Source organism: Schistocerca americana, chromosome 8, assembly GCF_021461395.2.
Source record: "Schistocerca americana isolate TAMUIC-IGC-003095 chromosome 8, iqSchAmer2.1, whole genome shotgun sequence".
Lineage (NCBI taxonomy): Eukaryota > Metazoa > Arthropoda > Insecta > Orthoptera > Acrididae > Schistocerca > Schistocerca americana.
This window is the reverse complement of record NC_060126.1, coordinates 43,744,744-43,757,598: the sequence shown is the minus strand read 5'-3', so window position 1 is coordinate 43,757,598 and position 12,855 is coordinate 43,744,744.

Here is a 12,855-nt window from a genome sequence, read left to right as displayed (position 1 = left end):
AAATTCGCTAAATGTTAGTCAGTTGTGACTGTTCAGAGACTATTGCGAACGAAGTATCACATAAAACAATGTCACGTAAAAGGTACAACAGACGAAACAATCTATGGTTGGTAGAGACCGGCCGCTTATGTGGTGCGAAGAAATCAGATCGCAAGCAGAGAAGGTGCTGCGTGTGGCCTGCATAGGCTAATAGAAGAAGACGGTTTTCCACAGAAATGGGTTTCCGGTATCGTCGCCAAGTTTCATCCGTCCGGAAGAGTGAATCGCCATGACGAGCTTTCTTTCAGACACATAACACATTCGTGATTTATCTAAAGTTAACATCTTCCGTTCTCTGTCCTCTTCAAACATTTACGGACCATTTTTGCTTTGCGGAGATACTTCTGGCTGTTTCGTGCACATGAACATGCTGCAGCAATGGATAGTGCGAGAAATACAGCAAGGTAGTGGATACTTCGTTTCACAACAAGAGGGTCTCCACCATAGTTTCTCACAGACGCTAGTGATTATCTTATTGCTGAACTGCCTCACTGTTGGTTTGGACGAACTTCCTATTGTGACTTTCCTCTTCCCAGGTTGCCTCCACCGTCACCTTGTAGTGTAACGACGTAAGTTTTTTTTATTATAACTGATTTTCTTTGGACATATGACCATGTGCAGACTTCGTCACCTACGTCAGTTACAACCCATATGCTTTTTAAATTGTCATAGAATGGTTCTTGAACGAAACTGTAAAACATCAGTTGAGTCGTATGCAAAGAATTACATCACTTGGGCCAATTGGTTTTCGTAAACTTTTTCGATTTAAATTTCGTTTTTTTTCTCCTCAGAAATTATATTGACACACGTTATCTTGATCTAATCGGAATCAGAATCACACATTAAATAAACTTTTGAGATTCAAAGTTTCGATGAACGCTGTCAGAATCAATAATCTTGTCAAATATATTATTAATCCGTTCACATAATTCTTCATAAATAAATCTTCAAGACACGTGTTTCAACTTTAGTAGCATACACTATTTTATTAGCTTCCTACACATACAGATGTGAACTTGACCGTTGACAGACAGAGACTGACTTTTCAATAAGATTAAGCTCTATATGACGTCATTGTTGTACAAAAAGAATATAAAAAATTCATTTTTAATTTTTAGAAGCACGACGCAACAACTCGGTTCCAGGATCTTCTGTTGCTCCTTGGCTGTCGACCCGCGAGGTATAGCGGCCAGCAATTTCCTCTCTGGTCGCGGCAACGAAGATGCTGTCTCCGTTCGTTGCGCCGCCCTCTCCGTACATGAAACACATAAAAAAATTACAAAACTTTTAGATAATTCACAGCTATTACAAATACTAAGAAAAATACATAAACAAAACTAAATTAAACTAATAGTCACCTGCAAACTGGGCTGACATTGGTGGATGGGAGACGCTTAATTTCGTCCCACTACATACCCCACCCACAAGCTCAGTTTGTCAGGTTTTAACCGAAAATAAAACTTTTCAATATACAATATTTAAATGTTAATACATTTTCCTCACATTTTACGTAATCTAGAGTCCTTGCTCTTGGATAGATTTAATCCTTTTAATACGATATTGTTGTGGCTATTTGTCATTTACTCTTAATTGTGCTATTATGGTAATTCATAACCGAATATATGGAGATTACTCCTCTTCATTTAATAGTTGCTAATAAATACTAACTTAGTACGTTCTTTAACGTTGTCACATTAGGACAGAGCGTTCAAATTACGATAAATTAGTTTCAGTTTTATTCACTTACTAGAGTTATTCTTTCCAAAATTGTATATTACTAATAAGTTTCTCACAATAACTAATGGTACTATTTACTTTACGTCATTCTTTTCCCTAATCCCTTATTTATGCCTGAGGTCAAGAAGAAATCAAGCAAAACTTTCTTAGAATCTCGGCACGGCTTTCTTTACCTTCGGACACCTTGTTGGGTAATGCCAATTTATTTAGGAGAAACGAGCGAGAGAGCCCCGTTTGGTGTGTTCTATATTAACACTATTACAAACCTCTATTAAAGGCACTCTGCTATGTTCTCGTGAGCCATATAGCTCTGGACGCCCACGGTCCCTAAAGTTATTAACCATCCCCTTTGGTTCCTACTATCCGAGTAAATTTAAAATATATAAAATTCCTTTTGACCTAATAGCAAAATTTCTTCCATATAAATCCCCCTTTTGGTTATCTTTCTCCTTTTGAAGTACCAGTAGATTATTGTAGAACACTTGTTTAAGCTTTCTGTTTCATTCTTTAAAATAATACATAACTATCACGAAAAACTTCACATGAATAAACTATGAACGCTCTTACGTGTGTAATATATACTAAATATTAACTTATTTAGGAATGAAGGGTTTCATTTGATCAACACTATATAATCCTTTAATTACACCTGATGAATGTTCCATAAGAAGTAATGCTTTGGGATGTACAATCTTATGTACAACATATGGACCTTCGAAGATAAAGAAGAATTTTCTACATTCCTTATCGATCTTAGAACTTTTAGGATGAGATCGTACTAACACAAGATCTCCTACCTGAAATGAGGGTTCTATAGCCTGTTGATTATAACTTTTAATTCTCCGTTCGGCATTTTTTACAATCTGTTCGCAAACTTTTTCGTCTGGAATGCATTGCTGGATCTCATTTACCGGTGGCCGAGGTAGAGCAGCTAGTAAAGGCTCACCTATAATTCGTTGCCTAAAATTTCTATAGCTGATAATCCCGTCGTTAGGTGAGGCAATTCATTTAATATCTTTTCGAATTCAGGCATTAGTTTGGCCCACCGAGTATGTTTATGTGCACAATAAGTTCCACATAATCGTCCTAATTCTTTCATGACTCTTTCTACTAAATTACTTTGAGGGTGATATTTCGAAATTAAGATATGTTTGATTCCATATTGTTTTATCATATCTTGAAATCTTTGACTAATAAAGGCACTACCGTTGTCAGACATAAGTCGTTTAGGAATGCCCCAGTTAACAAAGTAATTTCGGGTGAGGCAGCGTATAACGCTTGCTGTATTTGCGCGTTTCAAAGTATATAGCTTCACATGTTTGGACCAACATTCCATTACAACAAACACATAAGTTAATCCTCCTGAACTACGAGGCAGAGGGCCGAAAAAATCTAATGACAGTAGATCCCACAAACCTCGAGGAATTACAGCATATAATTTATAACGCTTAGATTTGTTATTAACTTTAACCTTTTGACAGGTTTCACAAGCCCTAATAATACTTCTCACAGTACGGGACAAATTTTTGAAATAATAATACTTCATTAGATGTTTAATACATTTATGAATTCCAAAATGCCCGTAACCTTCATGAATATATGTAATTAACTCGTACACAACAGTTTTCGGAATGCAGATTTTCCATCTTTGGTGTTCCCTCTGTGCTTTCCAATACAACAAGTCGTTAAAATATAACCACACGCCCCGGGTGTTAATTGTTTCGTCCCCATTATTAAGGTTTTGTTAAAGAATGGTTTTTGATCTTTAATCTTAAGTTTACAAACGTAATCTTTAATTCTCCCCGGTTCATCTGAGAAGACGGCTCTAAATTCTAACAACAAAGATTCCAATCTTCCTTTTCTTGCTCGGATAGACAATTCGTAGAATAACATTTTTCTTTCCTTTATGTAATACGGTGACCTACTAATTAGGACTCGTATTAGATGACTTTCAATAATTGGTTCTTCAATTAATTGAGCACAGTTTAGATTCCATTTGAAATAATTCCTATAACCCCCCCCCCCCCCCACCGTTTAGAATATGGAGGAGGGTCTAACAATTCTAAAGTTAAGTGTTGTTGTTTTCCTCTTGACCAATAATTTTGTTTAAACTGCTTAACAAAATCATCCCAGTCCCTAAATACAGTTCTATGCAGTACTGCCCATTCCGCAGCTTCTGCTTCTAAATGTCCTATTACAAATTGAATGCGTTTTTCATTACTCCATTTAGGAGATAATGATGTTTCAAAAGCTTTTATAAAGATTATAGGGTGAAGTTCGCCTCCTGGTTTGAATACAGGAAATCGACTTGCTACATTTGAATTTGTCGTTATGTCATCCAAACATTCTGCGAGAGAAATAGTCGGATTTTGTTTAGATTGCAGAGACGGAGTTGCATCGGATTGGCTTGCCGTGATTTCTTTATTCATATTGTTGTCGTCTGAGCTAGCAAATTCGATACGACTGTTGTCTCTGATTACGTTATTGCTTCTACTACTTGAAATGTTTCCATTATTATCTAATTCCGATAACCGTTTAGTAATTTCCTGTATTCGCATTTCTGTATTGGATACGCGATTAGCTAATATCGATTCTTCACTGTGTTCACGATGTGAACGCTCTGTACCTTCGTCAATGTTATTATCTTTGGCAGTCTCAAGGTTACTGCATATTTCAGTAATTAAAAATTTCATGTTTTCGATTTCGGTATGATCCTTTTCTACTTGATGAGTTAATGTCTCTAATTCTACATTATCTATTGAAGAAATCTCTACCGGTTTGGTAGAGACCTCTTTAATAGATTCCAATAATTCTCTACGAACAGTTTCTGTTTGCATAGAAAATTCATCTCGTAACATATCGTTATTTTTCTGTATTTCATTTACAACTAAGATAGTGACACTATCTAGTCTCTCGGTTAAGTCAGTAATATCGTTTCGCATGCGAGCTTTTTCCTCGCGCGATTCCTGGATACGTTCTTCTAACCTTTTACAATCATCAGCAATCTTATTACTAAGTCCTACTAATTTTTCCTGCATTTCAACTTTAGAAGACTCTATTTTATCACTTAATTCTCGACTGGTTTCATTAAGATGTTCCTGTAACCTGTCTGCAGATTTTTCTAGCTCCCCTTTTAATCTAGCAGTAGATTCCTCGTTAGACTGTTTTAATTCCTGTTTTAGTGCCTCTTTCAATCTAGCAGAAGATTCTTCGTTAGACTGTTTTAATTCCTGTTTTAGTTCCTCTTTTAATCTAGCAGTAGATTCTTCGTTAGACTGTTTTAATCTAGCAGTAGATTCTTCGTTAGACTGTTTTAATTCCTGTTTTAGTTCCTCTTTTAATCTAGCAGCATATTCTTCGTTAGACTGTTTTAATTCAGCTAGAAAATCCCCGTTAGATTGTTTTAATTTAGCGATCGCCCTAAAAAGGGATCTCATGCTCCTATTGAACATAGAGTGCTCTTCGTCTGACATTTCACTTCCCGACATTATTGTAAGAAATTAACTATTTACACACGCAGACTTGTAATCAACAATCCTGTAAAAGCACACTCCCTATGTACAACACTCCACTTCCAACTTGAAACAAACTCACCGGACACTAATATTGTAATTTGTAGATCTCGATGATCAGTGTGCTGCTATGGGCTGCAGATGTAACAGCCGTCGATGCAGCCGCTGAGATGCTGCGACCCCGCTTCCGCAACCGGCAGGACGCTGAGTCGAACACCGGAGACGTCACTGGCTGCAACCACGCCCGGCACCGCCGTAGACAGGCGAAGCCCTCAGCAACACCTCTAATACCAGCCGGAGGAACACCCCGCAGCTGACGTACTGGGCCTATTAGTTTAGGGAGAAAAAAGGTTGTTGGGGTTTGCAGCGTTCAGCTGCTGCCCAACAGATGCGCCTTCTCGTGGAACAACTGCGTGACCGTACTGCTTGGCTGCGCTCCGTCAGATGCCCACACCCGCGAAGTCCCCGCTGGCTGGTGAAGGCTCCACGAAAACTCGCGTTGACTTTCGAAGGACTCTTGATGTTTTGTTTCGTACCTGTGTGCCTTAGTTGCACACAAGTCCTGTTTCTAAGGTCGCCACGGTGTAGTGTAACGACGTAAGTTTTTTTATTATAACTGATTTTCTTTGGACATATGACCATGTGCAGACTTCGTCACCTACGTCAGTTACAACCCACTTCAAAATGATTCATATGCTTTTTAAATTGTCATAGAATGGTTCTTGAACGAAACTGTAAAACATCAGTTGAGTCGTATGCAAAGAATTACATCACTTGGGCCAATTGGTTTTCGTAAACTTTTTCGATTTAAATTTCGTTTTTTTTCTCCTCAGAAATTATATTGACACACGTTATCTTGATCTAATCGATATCAGAATCACACATTAAATAAACTTTTGAGATTCAAAGTTTCGATGAACGCTGTCAGAATCAATAATCTTGTCAAATATATTATTAATCCGTTCACATAATTCTTCATAAATAAATCCTCAGAACACGTGTTTTAACTTTAGTAGCATACACTATTTTATTAGCTTCCTACACATACAGATGTGAACTTAACCGTTGACAGACAGAGACTGACTTTTCAATAAGATTAAGCTCTATATGACGTCATTGTTGTACAAAAAGAATATAAAAAATTCATTTTTAATTTTTAGAAGCACGACGCAACAACTCGGTTCCAGAATCTTTTGTTGCTCCTTGGCTGTCGACCCGCGACGTATAGCGGCCAGCAATTTCCTCTCTGGTCGCGGCAACGAAGATGCTGTCTCCGTTCGTTGCGCCGCCCTCTCCGTACATGAAACACATAAAAAAAAACTTTTAGATAATTCACAGCTATTACAAATATTAAGAAAAATACATAAACAAAACTAAATTAAACTAATAGTCACCTGCAAACTGGGCTGCCATTGGTGGATGGGTGACGCTTAATTTCGTCCCACTACAACCTGACGTATGTGCACATGAGCTTATGTCTGAGATAGTGCATTTCTGCCTCCACTGCAACTTAATAAGAAAGAGTCGCAAGGAAGGATAGTGGAGCAGTCTCTAATGTCGACCGTGTCAAAAATTTGACTATCGCATTGACATCTGTATTGTCACAAAAGGTGTCCTTGAACGCCTGTAACTTAAAAACTGTATCCACAGACATGTGTCTATTTTCTGCTTGTCTTGCAGTTTTTGGGCAGAGGTCTTGTGAAAAACGTGGAGGTGCGGCAAAACTGAAATCTTATCTACTTGATACCACCCTCTGAACCATTTACATTGCCGTTGGTGGGGCGGCTTTCGTGCCTCAGCGATACAGATAGCCGTACCGTAGGTGCAACCACAACGGAGGGGTATCTGTTGAGAGGCCAGACAAACGTGTGGTTCCTGAAGAGGGGCAGCAGCCTTTTCAGTAGTTGCAGGGGCAACAGTCTGGATGATTGACTGATCTGGCCTTGTAACACTAACCAAAACGGCCTTGCTTTTGTGGTACTGCGAACGGCTGAAAGCAAGGGGAAACTACAGCCGTAATTTTTCCCGAGGGCATCCAGCTCTACTGTATGGTTAGATATAATAATTCCAATCCCAAAGAAAGCAGGTGTTGACGGGTGTGAAAATTACCGAACTATCAGTTTAACAAGTCTGGTTGCAAAATACTAACACGAATTCCTTACAAACGAATGGAAAAACCGGTAGAAGCCGACCTCGGGGAAGATCGGTTTAGGTTCCATAGAAATGTTGGAACACGCGATGCAATACTGACCCTATGAGTTATCTTACAAGATAGCAGACAGAACAAGGTTGCTATAAACCAATTTCAGTATCATCTCATTTCGACACATCCTGTCTCTCTCCCGGGAAGCCAGAATCTACAAGCTTCCAAAGAGCTGTAGGTTCACAAGAGAGCTAAACATTGGTGAATTGAGTTGACATAGTAACAATAAGTTCCCATGCTTACGGGTTCTACTATTATTCAAAAATTATCAGTGCAATCTATCATTAACAACCGATATTGACACTGCAACAACCTTTCTACAAGCCTAGTAATTTAGCTCTTTTACTTTCAGTTTAGTTAAGTGACATAAATAAAAAATATAAATAAATACATTGTTTAATTCATAGAACATGTCTTCAGTATTTCGATTAACTACCACAGTAGCACAGTAAAGTCAAAAAATTTAAGCCGGCTGATACTGCACGATTCTCCCCTAAATCTGATTCCTGATGACTTACAGGGAAGGGGAGTTCCCCATAAGATTATGAAAATTTAAGAAAAACTGTATCACGTAGCAGAAACATCGTATTGCAGAAAGATTACTCAGGGTGGACCAGTAAGGACGAAAATATGGGTACTGCATCACACATGGATATATGTACTACAGGTTCATATAAACTACGAAAGAAACTATTACCATAAAGCAACGAACAAACGAATCAGCCACTGAGGTAAGAACATAACACTGGGTGTTGTGTGATGTCCTTAGGTTAGTTAGGTTTGAGTAGTTCTAAGTTCTAGGGGACTGATGACCATAGAAGTTAAGTCCCATAGTGCTCAGAGCCATTTTAACAGAACGTAACCATTTAATAGGTGGACAAAGGAATGCAATTATGGAGTATAGCCTTGACACAGGTGGATGGACATGTGAAAATATAACAAAAATGGCTCTGAGCACTATGGGCCTTTACATCCGTGGTCATCAGTCCCCTAGAACTTAGAACTACTTAAACCTAACTAACCTAAGGACATCACACACATCCATGCCCGAGGCAGGATTCGAACCTGCGACCGTAGCAGTCCGGCGGTTCCGGACTGAGCGCCTGAACCGCTAGACCACCGCGGCCGGCGAAAATATAACATGAAACTCTATTGCGGATACGGCCAATGACTGAGGGAATGATTGGAGGTTAAAGAACGAACCAAAAAAATTAAGTACAGACCCCAGAAGAATTACAAAGAAGCGTAATGGAAGTAACTAGTTGGCTGTTAATGGTAAAACTGTGCAACAAAACCTGTTGACAAGTCTTGGTTGCCCCTCGATTCTGTGATCTCATTACCTTCTCTTACCACTCCTATACGGTATTAATGTGAAAGACGGAGGTGGTATTGGCTGGAAATTATGAGCGCTGGTCGACTTCTGTGCTCAGTTCTAATATGGAGACATCCATCTGCGAGATCCCTAAGCAGCAATAGTGCACTCTCTTCGACCATCTGGTAGCAAGGATTTACCCATCAATGGTCTGGCATCGAGTGGCTTCTGACAACTCTCTGAAATTGCGCTGTTTCTGCCAGCGTAGGAATCTCACTGGCCAATTGGAATAGACCTTGCGAATTCAGAACAATAATAATTATCTAAATAAGCTGAACTCCTACTCTCACGGACCCTTTCTCATGGTTAACCAGTAGTGGTCTGACGTGAGTAGGAAGCCATAAAATCTCTACCACTCCACGATAGCTTTCGAACCATGGCCATTTGAGGAACTTATATGTAGACACGTGCGGGAAAGCGTGCCTTCTACAGAAAAAACTATTGTGAGCCAAACAGAGTGCTCTTTACTAAGATTTTAAGCGAACATTCTTTCATGGCACGATCAGTGGTCAATGGCCAGTCTTACGTTTCCCCCGCTCTGGTGCCTACAGGTAGATTCATATGTTGTCCTTTCCAAAAGGATTCGTAGTGTCTCACACAATAGAGTTTTGTTACAGACAGGCTGCCCTACATTGGCTGCTCTGCTGAGATGGGTCGTAGTGAATTCTGCATCTTCTCCTGCTCAGGAAGACAGCTTTCAGCCATGAGCACGTTTATGACATCTCCTAGTCCTTTTAAGTAACATATCGTGTTGCATGGGCCTGCTAGAAAGAGCTCCAAGGCTGCAGAAAATAACAGGTTCCTCTCACTGTCATAAAAGATGAGGGAAGATAAAAAGTAATTAGATATGCAATCACTGGCCATATTAAATATTGGCTGCAGTTATGATGCAGTGTTAAAGGACTGACTACTCTGACTATTGGAGTGCACGTGTTACGTCATACAGTTTGTTGCAGATTGTTTGGTCATAAACAGCTATGTAAAGTCGGTGCCACGTTTTGCGCTGTATATACCCTACAAATATAATCATATACTCTTCCTACTAAAGTGTACATGCATAAAATTAAAATTTAGGTATTTCCCGTCAAAACTGACTTTACAGTTTCAGTGGCCGGCAGTTTATCATCCAAACGTGGTAAGTTGTTAAGCAGGTCAGCCTGCCACTGCATATACTTCTATGAGCCCGATTACTCAATTTTACTACATATTTCATCCATTTACACTTGAATAATATGTTTACAATTGTTATGTATACTTACCACACTGTCTTGCACTGGCATGGCAAAACCCTCAATATTATTATTATTATTATTATTATTATTATTGTTATTATTATTATCTTTCCTTTCTCAGACGTTATGTCTGGTTAAAAATGGAAAGTGATGCAGACCTTCATCAAGCGTGACTTCCTCTTAACTGTATCTTATATGTTACATTGCATTTAAGAACTTTCGGGTAACTGAACATGTATCAATAATTACAGACATCTGTAATTGTATATATACGTTTGGATGTAGCTGTATTGCGTTGATGTACTGGTGGATATTGTGTGGTATGACTCCTGTAGTTGATAGTATAATTGGTATAATGTCAACTTTATCCTGATGCCACATGTCCTTGACTTCCTCAGCCAGTTGGATATATTTTTCAATTTTTTCTCCTGTTTTCTTCTGTATATTTGTTGTATTGGGTATGGATATTTCGATTAGTTGTGTTAATTTCTTCTTTTTATTGGTGAGTATGATGTCAGGTTTGTTATGTGGTGTTGTTTTATCTGTTATAATGGTTCTGTTCCAGTATAATTTGTATTCATCATTCTCCAGTACATTTTGTGGCGCATACTTGTATGTGGGAACGTGTTGTTTTATTAGTTTATGTTCTATGGCAAGTTGTTGATGTATTATTTTTGCTCCATTGTCATGCCTTCTGGTGTATTCTGTCTTTGCTAGTATTGTACATCCGCTTGTGATGAAATCTACTCTTTCTATTTGTTGTTTGTAAAGTCTGCATTTATCTGTCGTGGTATTGGGATCTTTAATAATATGCTTGCTGTAATATCTGGTGTTTATTGTTTCATCCTGTATTGCAATCATGAATCCTTCCATCTCACTGTATATATTGCCTTTTCTTGGCCCTGTGTTGGATGCGTCTTGATAGATGTGTGGCTGTGTTAGATCATACGGGCGCTTGCCATGTAGTGTTTTCTTTTTCCAATTTACTTTCTTCGTATCTGTTGATGTTATATGATCCATAGGGTTGTAGAAGTGGTTATGAAATTGCAGTGGTGTAGCCGATGAATTTATATAAGTGATTGCTTTGTGTATTTTGCTAGTTTCTGCTCGTTCTATAAAGAATTTTCTTAAATTGTCTACCTGTCCATAATGTAGGGTTTTTATGTCGATAAATCCCCTTCCTCCTTCCTTTCTGCTTAATGTGACTCTTTCTGTTGCTGAATGTATGTGATGTATTCTATATTTGTGGCATTGTGATCGTGTAAGTGTATTGAGTGCTTCTAGGTCTGTGATACTCCATTTCACTACTCCAAATGAGTAGGTCAATATTGGTATAGCATAAGTATTTGTAGCTTTTGTCTTGTTTCTTGCTGTCAATTCTGTTTTCAATTTTTTTGTTAGTCTTTGCCTATATTTTTTTTAGTTCTTCTTTAATATTTGTATTATCTATTAATATTTTTGTTTATATCCTAGATATTTATAGGCATCTGTTTTTCCATCGCTTCTATGCAGTCGCTGTGGTTATCCAATTTGTAACCTTCTTGTTTAGTGTGTTTTCCCTTGACTATGCTATTTTTCTTACATTTGTCTGTTCCAAAAGCCATACTTATATCATTACTGAATCCTTCTGTTATCTTTAGTAATTGGTTGAGTTGTTGATTTGTTGCTGCCAGTAGTTTTAGATCATCCATGTATAGAAAATATGTGATTTTGTGTTGGTATGTTCCAGTAATATTATATCCATTATTTGTATTATTTAGCATGTTGGATAGTGGGTTCAGGGCAAGGCAGAACCAGAATGGACTTAATGAGTCTCCTTGATATATTCCACACTTAATCTGTATTGGCTGTGATGTGATGATATTTGAATTTGTTGGGATATTAAGTGTGGTTTTCCAATTTTTCATTACTACTTTTAGGAACTGTATCAATTTAGGATCTACTTTGTATATTTCCAATATTTGAAGTAACCATGAGTGGGGTACACTATCAAAAGCGTTTTGGTATTCAATGTATGCGTAGTGTAGCGACCTTTCTTTAGTTTTAGATTGATATGTGACCTCTGCATCTATTATCAGTTGCTCTTTACATCCTCGTGCTGCTTTGCAGCAGCCTTTTTGTTCTTCATTTATAATTTTGTTCTGTATTGTATGTGTCATTAATTTCTGTGTAATGACTGCAGTTAATATTTTGTATATTGTTGGAAGTCATTTTATGGGGAGATATTTTGCTGGGTTTGCTGTGTCTGTTTGATCTTTAGGTTTCAGATAAGTTATTCCTTGTGTAAGTGTATCAGAGAATGTGTATGGGTCTGTAATGTAACTGTTAAATAATTTAGTTAGATGTGAATGTGTTGAGGTGAACTTCTTTAGCCAGAAATTTGCTATTTTATCTTTTCTAGAGGCATTCCAATTGTGTGTAGAATTAATTGGTCGGGTGACTTCATGTTGCAAAATTATCACTTCAGGCATTTGTGGTATCATCTCGTATGTGTCTGTTTCTGCTTGTATCTACCGTGCATGTGTGTTATGTTGCACTGGGTTTGACCATATGTTGCTCCAGAAGTTTTCTATGTGTGTAATGTTTGGTGGATTGTCTATTTTAATGTGTTTGTTATCTATTCTCTGGTAAAACATCTTTTGGTTTGTGTTGAATGTTTGGTTTTGTTTCCTTCTATTTTCACTTGTTTTGTATCTTCTAAGTCGTTTGGCCAATGCTTGTAATTTCTGCTTCTTTTCATCTAATAACTCTATTGCTTCT